The sequence below is a fragment of the Apodemus sylvaticus genome, chromosome 21 (genome assembly GCF_947179515.1).
Source record: "Apodemus sylvaticus chromosome 21, mApoSyl1.1, whole genome shotgun sequence".
NCBI classification, from domain to species: domain Eukaryota; kingdom Metazoa; phylum Chordata; class Mammalia; order Rodentia; family Muridae; genus Apodemus; species Apodemus sylvaticus.
In genome coordinates, this window is record NC_067492.1 from 32,941,270 (window position 1) to 32,952,437 (window position 11,168).

The window sequence follows — 11,168 nt, forward strand, 5'->3', positions numbered from 1 at the left end:
GTAGAGCATGTGAGACTTTGTATAATTCAGTCCTAAAATGGATGTCTTCTTCACAGCCTTCCCAACAAGGCTACACAGAAGGTCCTACACAGAAGAAGAAGTGGAAATTTCTTGAGGTAACAGATGATTCCAAGGAAACAGTGTCTTCCTGACACAACAGGACTGATGTATAGATACTCACAAAAAGTATAGCAGTATATACAAGACCCGCATAGCTTCAAGCTAAACTTGTCCTGTACTGAGGGGTGGAAGAGGACATGGCATTTTATCCCTAAGAACTATCTACAGTGGATACTGGCAAAGGAAAATTATTTTTCTCAATGTAGACTCACTGGCAATGTGAACCACAATTCAGGCTCCATGCTTAGCAGTTGGTCAACACAAAATAAACTCAAATTGTATATTGTATATTTTAACTTCATTTTGCTTTGTTTTAGCATTTTTTTAATCTTACTGGTCTTTTGTTTGTTTTGATTTTAATTTTTACGTTATTGTGCTTTTTTTTATTTGTTCCTTAATTTTTGTTTGTTTTGAAAGGGGATGGAGACAAAGAACATAAATGTGGGCTAAATCTTGGGAGAATTGAAGGAAGGGGAAATATCTTCCATATATATTTTAGGGGGAAATTTTTAATAAAATGTTTTAAAAATCATAAGTGTAGTTGGATGACCTCTTATAATGGAAATATGAATGTGAATCCCTTTATAATTTCATCCAATAATCATCATCTTCTTGGTAAATACATTTTATTTAAATGTATTTAATACATTTAAATGACTAATTGTGTATTAACTAGGTACATTGGGATAGTTAGCCTAAAGGTCCTAGTTGTGAACCATGCATGCAATGTCTTAAAAGCATTGTCATATATACATTGATGTTCTTCATATTTTTCTCTTTAAAACAATTGTGACAGATAATAAATTTTAACTATTAATACAGAGCATAATTTTGTCATTACCCAAACCTTTGTATTTATTAACTTTTAATACATATGGATAATATTGTTATATATTCAAATATATGTCATGATCATATGTATATTTACAGTATCCATATGTAAAGGATTTTTTTCATAGATTTTTATTATGTTAGTTAAAATGACACCATGAAAGATCCTTGTTTTAGTTCTTATGTGACTAAAAATGTTAAAATTATCATACAGATAATTTTATACACAGCAAACTGTGTTGCTGCATGTGTTCTCCTTTGTGTCTGCATTTAATAATTTTGCTGCTTTTGAAAATTTTTGCAAGCACTCTACAGTTTGAATAGTTTGTGATTTTTCTGTTCTTGTTTACATGTGTGGCAAAGAGAATTGTTCCTACTGAGGGATGAGGACTATATTTATCTGTAGGTACAAGCACAACTATTTAGATTGTATTTGGGGTTATACTGGTATAGTAAAGTGGTAGTTGTTGGGTCTCCACAAAAATCCATGACTTCACTAGTCATAGGTAGTTTGTTTTCTAATACCAGACATAACTTTTTTTTTCATAGAGTGGGTCTTAAGTCTAATTAGAGAGCTGTTCATTACTGTCAAGGTATGGATACCATTATTACACTTTTAGGGTTATTGTGGCATGATCGTTGTACTTGTGTTTTGTAGGTGGTCTAGATGGTTGTTCACCTACTTTGGAAGCTTACATGACACCTTCTGGTACTCTGAACTTAGTTCTCAGAAGTAGCCATTCAGGTCAGTTATAGCCGAAAGGCGTCTAGGTTCTAGACGTGAAATGAGTTGTGTCTTTAGCAATAAGGAATTAAATACCTTCTGCCTTGGGGTGGGATCAGGGAAACCAAGTCACAGGAAAAGGCTGTAATGTGTTGAGGGGCTCTGTTGGACAACCATACCCAACAACTCAAAAGAAGGTTTCTCATGCCTGGTATTTCTGATAGGTCACCTTTGGCTTTTAGAAGGAGCATAGTCAAGATGATATGAGTGTTTCTCTCTCTCTCTCTCTCTCTCTCTCTCTCTCTCTCTCTCTCTCTCTCTCTCTCTCTCTCTCTCTCTCTGATTTTTTTTTGAGAAACCTAAGGGAAAACTCCTACATTTATACACATTCTGCCATTATTTTCAGGTTAATTTTTCTTTCTCTTCCTAATTGGTTTTGTATTTTGTGTTTATACAAATAAAAAAATCAGAGTAACATTAACTTAGTGAGATGAATGGAGAAGACACTTTGTTTCTTATTTTCTGGAACCAACATTGCAAAATTTATGTTATTTTGTTGTTTTCCCTACATTCCTCTTGACAGAGCTTTGATTATTCATTTAAACCTCTTCTTTTGTTTGAATATATTTTCTATGATAAATTTTCCCAACAGCAATGTTTTAGCTGTATCCCATAAATATTGATTTATTGCATTCCATTTTCACTCAGTTTGATGGTGTTATATTGCCCTGAGACTTCCTCTTTGAACCATGAACTATTCAAAGACTGTTGTTTGTTTTCCAAATGTTTGAAGATTTCCCTGTTACATTTCTGTAAGTGATTTTCAAGTGTATTTTATTTGATGTTATTAATTGTATTCCATTTGATTGCAAGTATTCTTAATTTCTTGAAGAATATTTTGTTCCAAAACGTGTTCTTTTACCGTAGGTCAATATTGGTATTTCTGATGTAGAAACTGGAAGACAATACATATTCAATCTTATTATCCATGTGTATATACCATGTATATCGACCAGATACTATGATGGTATTAAACATTATTCTTGTTGATTTTTTTATACTCATCAACTATTTACAGAGAAATGTTAAGGTGTACAAGTAGAATTGTATTTTTTTCCATTTCTCTTTTCAATTTGATCCATTTTAACTTCACTAATTTTACTACTGTGTTCTTTGGTTCATCAAAACCAAGGATAACTAAGTCTGTTATAGTAACTGATCAGTTTATGAACAATTATAGATATCACTTCTCAGTCTAGTGATTTTCTTTTCTTTAAAGACAATTTTTATTACATATTGATATAGTCATATCTCCCCTCACTGAATTAATATTAGCTGATTTACAGTGTACCAGTTTTGATTCAATAACTTATGAAATCACATAAGGTTGTACTGTGTCTTGAGATTTGCAAACCCATTTGATAATCTCTTTTCTAAATTGATTATGCTAACTCTTTATTTTCTGTGTGGTCACTCATACTAAGAGCTTAAGCTTAATTTTGTGCTTCATTGGAAGCATCCCCAGTCATTTAGGTTTTTTTCCCTGTTTTTAAATTCTTTGCTAACCTGTTAATTGCTTCAGTGCCTTTTGAAGTCTGTGATTTCAAGTCTTCCCCTTTGTACAGCATCTTACTTGCTTTAGATATTATATTACAAACTCCCAAATCATCTCAAACTATTTAAGTCATAGTTAATGCCTGCTGAATGTAGAACTACTTCTTTTTCATTCTGAATTTAAGCATATTCTCCATGTTAGTATTTAGAAGCACATCAGATAGTATGGCAATTTTTGTTTCAAATGTCAACATAAGAAATTCAGAGAACAAAAAATATCATTTTTATGGACAATTTTCTTTTCTCATTGCTTTTTTTTCTGATTTTTCAAATTTCTTTTTGAAATACTATATCATATATGTATATTTTTTAAACTTTTGGGCTGGATGGGCTGTGACATATTCTCTGAGTTTCCCTCATCTGAGAACGTTTCCATTTGTGGATATTTTTTCTGTGGAATTCCAGAATGAAAGTTTTATATGGAATACAATATTGATTTCTTACTACAATTATATTATCTTTTATTCTAATTTTTCCTAAAAATGCTGTTTCCTTCTTCTTATATTGAAACATGTTCTTCTATATGTAACTTTCAAAAGGTTGGGGATAATGTATTATATAGTTGATGTCTTCTGGTTTATGATTTATAGGTGCTTCTTTGAGTCTGTTTACTGTTAGTTTATAATTTTACCAAATTGGGGATGTATTCTTTCATTATTTCTTCAACTATTGTTTCAATTACTTCCTCTTTCCTTCTGAATTTCTGATTATAGGGATACTAAATTGCTTTATAATTGTTATATATTATATATGTTATATTTATTATGTATTTTAGTTATGTATTTCAATATGTCTTCTAATTCATTAAACTCATGTCTTATTCTTATATTGAAATATATTAGTATGCATGAAGTTCTTTGTTTAAAGTGTTTATTGCTGTTCATATCGAGTCATTCTTATTTTCCGTCCTTCAAGTGCATTAATTTCTTTCCCATTTGTTTCTTCCATATAAAGAGCTATCCACTGAGTATTCTATTTGTGGTGTTAATACTTTCAATTCATTTATCCTTTATACATTCTTTTTTCATGTCTGTCAGTGAGTTTCCATTTGTTATTAGCTGCAAGTGTGATCACTTTTACTTGTTATGAGTACTTTCAAGTACTTGTCGGATGATTCTAATATTCTTTATTATCTCAATGTTTGAATATAGTAATGGGTGCTTGCTTCAATTTAGTTTAAGGTGTTGTGTGGTTTTTGAAATGCAAATAGATTTATGGAAACTCTATTATGATATGCGCCTCTAGATATTAAATTTCTATTTTATCTGTCTTCCATTGGCTCTACTCTGGTATAAAAAGAAAGTTATGGCAGTCCATTCTTACCAGGTGCATGCAAACATCCTGGGTCCCCATTTGGCTCCATTTTATCCAAGAGTATTATCTCCTTATTGCTGCTGAATGGGACTTAGAGCTGTGGTTCATCACTTGTTATCTATTGATAACTTTCTGGGGAGATGACAGTGGTACATCTTGATATTTCTCCATTTTATATCAAAGTTCAAGGAATGTTGTTGTTTCTGAGATATGTAGAATTTCCGACATAATTCTTAGTTCTCCTGTGGCACCATCTGGATATGGTAAGAAGAAATTGAAGATAAATTGTAAGGTTCTTCAGTAGTTCTCATAGAAATAGAAACTCTCAACTCTAATATGATCTTTAGAAGGTATATTATATTATATTATATTATATTATATTATATTATATTATGCAACAATACTTGATCTTGTCAGTGGGGGTCAAGGAGTTCTTATTTGTTTTACAGTCCCAGGTTACAGTTCATGATGGCAGGAGCATCAGCAGAAGGAGCTTTAGTGAACTGTTCATAGGATATCTATAGTCAAAAGCAAAAAGCAACAAATTAATTCTGAGTGAATACATTTATGCTATCTTCACCTTACTTTCCCCATTACCTAGTTATAAAACCCTTGCCTAGGTAATGATGGCACCTAGAGTGACGGGATCCTTCCCACTATAAATAGCTCAGTCCAGACAAATGCCCATCGATATAACTAAGGGCCCACTTAATTTAGAATACCTCATTAAAACTCCTTTCCCATGTGATTCTAGATTGTCAAGTAGACAAACAAACCATCATAGTCTATCCTAGTTAGGATAGAGATGGGGCTGTATAGTCTTTTATAATTCATTTAGCTAAATACAACAGTTGATGATTAAATGATTTCTGTTTTACTAATTTATGTCATTGGGAGTCCTTTGGCTGTAGATGGATTTTGGTAATTTCTTGCTTTTATCTGTATACTTAGCATTTTTGAATTGCTGCCATCTTCATCACCAAGCCTAGGATTTACGATGCTAAAGAAAAGTTAGGGAAAATAATTTCATAGTACCCCTTGATATATGGAGTTTTTAATCTGTATATTTTCTTAGCTTTAAAATTGAGTCTTGTTATAAGTACAACACACAGAATTTGCCACTGTTTTTAGCAAAAGATATAGGGAAACATATTTATTCAGTTTTTATTAGAGGGGAAATCTCTTCTTTCTATATAAAATGTTTCTGTTTTGTATCTCATTTCTTATTTTTCTAAGTTTATCAGTCTACAAAAAACCTGTAGAGTTTATTTTTCATTTTAACATATACCCTTCATTAGACTTGGTTTGGATTCTGACTGTAGTATTTAGATTTTTTTACCTTTAAAACTGAAAATAAATGTAGCTATTAGCAGGGTACTACTGAGAGTTATATAAAGCACTTTTTAGGATATCTCACAAATAGTGACTCAAAATAAACACTATTAACATTAACTGACACATTAGTTTGTTTTTTCAGTTGATATTAAACTTCACTAAAATAATACAACAAAAAGCTGCTATTTACACCACATGGATTTCTTCAGTTGAGAGTAGAAATTCATCGGTAACCTGAAGCTGGAATTGGATAGAGGGATTATGATCAGAATTTTAGACACAAATCTCTATTATAATTATTCGTTTCAGCATCCACCGAAAGTCCCAGGCTAAGGAGCAGAAGGAAGCAAGCCAGCTCACACATTTAGTCTTGTGATAAATGACTTCATGCTGAGAGGATTCCACTCTGATTCGGAAAGCGCATTATATTATAGCAAAAAGGGAAATGTCAAAACAGCTCCTGGATTTGAGCTGCAAAAGTGCCCATCATATGTCTTCATCAGCCTGTCTTTTCGCCAAAGCTTCAAATATAGACTATTCTTGTGCTCCAGTTTATATATTTCTTTGGAGGCTTAGGAAATGTCCTAACGATAATCTTGAATGTTTCTGAAATCTTAGGGTTTACTCTTATGCTGAAGAGTTTTGTGCTCTGATCCTGTTCAATATAACAGGCTGTGAAGAGAATTCTGAAAAGGACAGACCTTAAGAAGGGCCTTGAAATATTTTATCCATGTTTGAGCTGCCAGAGTTCTGGTCTGTGCTCTGTGTATAAGCTCAGTAAAAAGACTCAAGGGTGCCCCTGGTGTCTCCACTTCCAGTTTTGGGGAAAACTGAAAACTGTGAAGCAATGTTTTGAAAAGATCATATTATAGAATTTGAAACAATTTCAGTAGTTATGAATATAATTGGTTGTTGTTTTTCTTTTTTTTTTCTCCAAGTGAACAGAAAGCCTTTTTATTTACACTCTTCTTTTTCAGGGAATAGATATGTCACATAATTCATCATTTACCCAGAGTAAAAGTAAAGCTACTGTCACATAGAACTCTTCAAAAACAAGGAGCTTCTAAAAAATTCTTTGTTGAACATCCCATTGTATTTTCATATCCCATTTCTCTTTCTGAGTTGTAATTCCTCTTAGCAGTGAGCAATGGAACCTCTACGACAGGGGAGATTACAAGTTTTGAGACTGGGCATGGATGGGATTTCCATTCAGGTGTTCCATCTTTCTAAGACCCACATGTCTCATTTTCTCAGTCCATAGTCATCATGGACTGTTCCTCAGTTTAAATTCTAGGATAAGTATCCCATTAAAAACTGATAATGGACCTACAGGGACAAAAATGAAGACGAAACTGAGGGAAAGGAGATCCAGTGACTGGCCCATCTTGGGATCCATCTCAAGGGGATGCTCCAAGACCTGACACTATTACTGATGCTATGATGTACTTGTTATGTTGTACTATGATGACAGGAAGCTAGCATGGCTGTCCTCCAAGAGACCCAAAAAGTATCTGATTGAGACAAACTCAGATACGTAGATCCAACCAATGGACTGAAGTCAGGAAACCCTGTCATTGAATGAGGGAAAGTCTGGAAGAAGCTGAGGAGGAGAGCTACCCCATAGCAAGACCAGCAGTTTCAATTGACCCAGATCACTGAGATGTCTCTGATACTGAACCCACCAACCAGGAAGTATACTCTAGCTGGTCTAAGGCCCCCAACACATATATTTAGAAGACTAGAGATGTGAGGGAGTGGGGAGATCTGATAGGAGAGTGGAGGTTATCCTCTTGGAGAAATAGGTGAGGGTATGAATGGTATGAGGAACTATGGGAGGGCAGACTAGGAGGGGTGCAATGACTCAACTGTAAAATATAAGAGAAAAAATTAATAATGGTTTTGAAAAGATTTTTGACAGCAACATAGTGCATCACTGAGGCCAGCTATACAAATACCTGAATCATCATTTGAGATCTGAAAGAAAATAATGAACTTAGCTGCCTCATGAACACTTGGTTAATTAAGATCTTCTGAAAGATTAATTAACATGGAAGCTTTCTTTTTTTGGAGATTAGATTTTTACTAACTTCTTGCTGTGCGTATATGTCCATTTTGCAATGAGAATTTTTTAAAAAGATTTTCCTTATGACAAAATAGAGGAACTTTAAGTGCATAGTTTAGAACTCCACAATGATACAATGAAATTAGAGGTATTTGTTCCTACCATTTTGTATACCATAGGTGAGGAAATAAAAGCTCATAAATGCCATATGACAGCTTAGGCATGGAGCTTAGATTTTAATCTAAGAAAAGCCGTCACCAAGTCTGCATCATTAGCTCCTCCTCTTACTGACTTACTTTCCCCTTTCTTCTTAAAAGAATATCTGAACAAAAAAGCAATGGCTACTGGTATTGGTGATCAAACTAATCAAGTGAGAGAGCACCCTGCCCGAAGACACAGGAACTCTACAAAATCTATTTTAATGTTCTAATCCACCTGTTCCATTGTTTGGAAAGAAAACCAATTTTATTTTGTGTGTGTATCTCAAACTGACCATAATCCTACTGCCTCACTCTTCTGATCATTTACTTATAATCTTCTGAAGACACATTTGTAAGAGATTTAGATGAAATAATCTCAGTTAGAGTAATAAGTACAACAATTCCTTTCATTAGCCAGTAGTGTTCTTTTTGGGTGGTTTTGCCTTCTTAAATAGATTCTGGGTTTGATGCTCTATAATATGCTATAATGTGGTTTTCTTCATAAATGCCATTGATTTAACTAGAAAGGAGAAGTTTACAGATTGGATAATTATATGAGTACAAGCTAACCATTTAGGTGATTGGCTTAGAATTTAAAATATGATAGTAATGGACCAACAAACGCCTTCTGCAGTGGTATTGTTAATGGATAGAAATGTTAAGGGCAACTACTGTTAAAGTTTCTTTGTGCATGTGGGTGTGCGTGTGCGTATGCGCGTGCGTGTGTGCGTGTGCGTGTGCGTGTGCGTGTGTGTGTGTGTGTGTGTGTGTGTGTGTGTGTGTGTGTGTTATTTCCTGTTGTTGCAGAAAGAAATACTCAGCTCAAAATTATCTGGACATTCTTCTAGGTTCTGTTTATTGTCCTATTATAATGCTAATTCCTTGCCCAGAAGGAGTTCTGCTCAGCCTGATTGGACACAAAGAGAATGATTTCAGGCTAAGCATGTAAGGAATGTGGTATCTCCATATATAATGACTTTCCCTCCCCCTCTGATATGTGATATGCTATTCATGAGTCTTCAAATGGGGAAGGCAGAAGGAGAAAGAAGGCAAAAAAAAAAAGGAGGAAAACAAGAACAGAAATGGGAAGGGGAAAGAATGGGAGGGATAAGAAGAGGGAGGGGAGGAGGAATAGAAGGAGGAGGGTGAGGAAGAAGAAGAGTTATCATAGATATCATAGACATTCACATTGCTTTAGAGTTATCGCCAAGCTCCTCTGACCTCCATAACTAAAAACATTCTTTTTCTTGCCTCACTCTTATCTTCTACTTGTGTTTTTTGCCTTTTCACTCAGCAAGTAGTGGGCCCATTGTGTTCAGGAAGCAAGCCACTAACAGTTCCTCAGGATTTTCAAATAAAAAACTATGCTTTAGAAAGCTGCTCTTTTGTTGGGTTTGCAGATTATGTATTCATAAGTTAATAAAAAATAACATTGCAGTAGATGAGGATATTTCTACTCTCTTTGACCATTTCTATCTTATTAGAATTTTAAACATATTAGTTACTAATTAGACAAATCTAGATGATAATCACAGTGATTCAATTTACCCAATATCATTTATTGGACCAAGATATTCATGACTTGGAAAGGATAATTAACTCATCAAAAATGTTTTGCATTTGCAAGAAAAAGACAGGAAGTACTCAGGGGTTATGCTAAAATAAGCAACTGAAAATTTCCTGGTAACTTACTCCATGTATGCAAAGTACAACAGACTTCCAATAGTTATCCTGCCTGGGACTAAAGCAGGAATTCTCAGTGGAAAAACAAAACAAACAACAACAACAACAACAAAAAAAAAACCTTCTTTAGATATTTTAAATTTCATGTGAGCTCAAAGGTCTATAAATATTGGGTTTGCTAATATCTTACATTGGGTTTTTTTAATACATTGCACTGAATCAAAATAAAATCAGTCCAAGAAAGCCAAAGGCTGCATGCTCTCTTTTATCTTTAGACAAAAATATAAAACCTAGCTGGGTGGTGGTGGCACATACCTTTAATCCCAGCACTTCAAAAGCAGAGGCAGGCAGATTTCTGAGTTCCAGGACAGCCTGGTCTACAGAGTGAGTTCCATGATTGCCAGGGCTACACAGAGTAACCCTGTCTCAAAAAAAAAAAAAAAAAAAACAACAACAACAACAACAAAAAAAACAAACAAACAAACAATAAGAATATAAAACCTAAAGTTGCCAAAGAGGTCAGGAAATTAGAGTGAGGCCACCGTTGGGAAGAAGAAAGAACACTAAGGAACAGGACACTAAAAAGGAGAAAGTGGGAGAGGACTTTAACTGCAGTGAAAAGGAAGGGTGGTAAAGGGGAAAAGGGAGGAAGGAGAGATAAATACACCAAGTATATTTGAAAAAGCAATAGGAAAATATGTTCTGTTATTAGCTTACTTAAGTGACACACACATACCATACATAAATGTGTGCTTCATATATACATATATGTGAATAATATATGAATTTTTAAATGCAATTATATCACATTGGGTGCTCTGTATCAAGAGCCATGTACTGAATAACAAAAATATATCCATGGCAGGTGTGGGAAATCTCCCCTTGAAATAGTGGTTTGGGGATATGTATCACTCAAAATAGTATGTGCTACTCGCAATATTTTGGTCACCTTCCATAATTTGGAAGTAAAATACTCTATTATTGAAGATATCACACTGTTCAGACACAGATCTTAGAGGAATTGAGCTGGAATTGACTTAGAAGCCTCTTGCCTAAGGACTGACTTTCATGGTATTGGAAAATACTATGAAAGCAGCTAGAGGAGAGGAGCAATCAGTTGTCCTAAAAAACTGTTAAGTTTACAAATCACAACAATGAGCAGCCCAGCAAGAATTCCTAAATGGTATAATAGTGGCACTATTATCTTGGGAGTATCTAACACTTGTCTAGTTAGACTTATGGTCTACTCAATAGGAAGGAATACATGCCCGGTAAACTGCCCAGG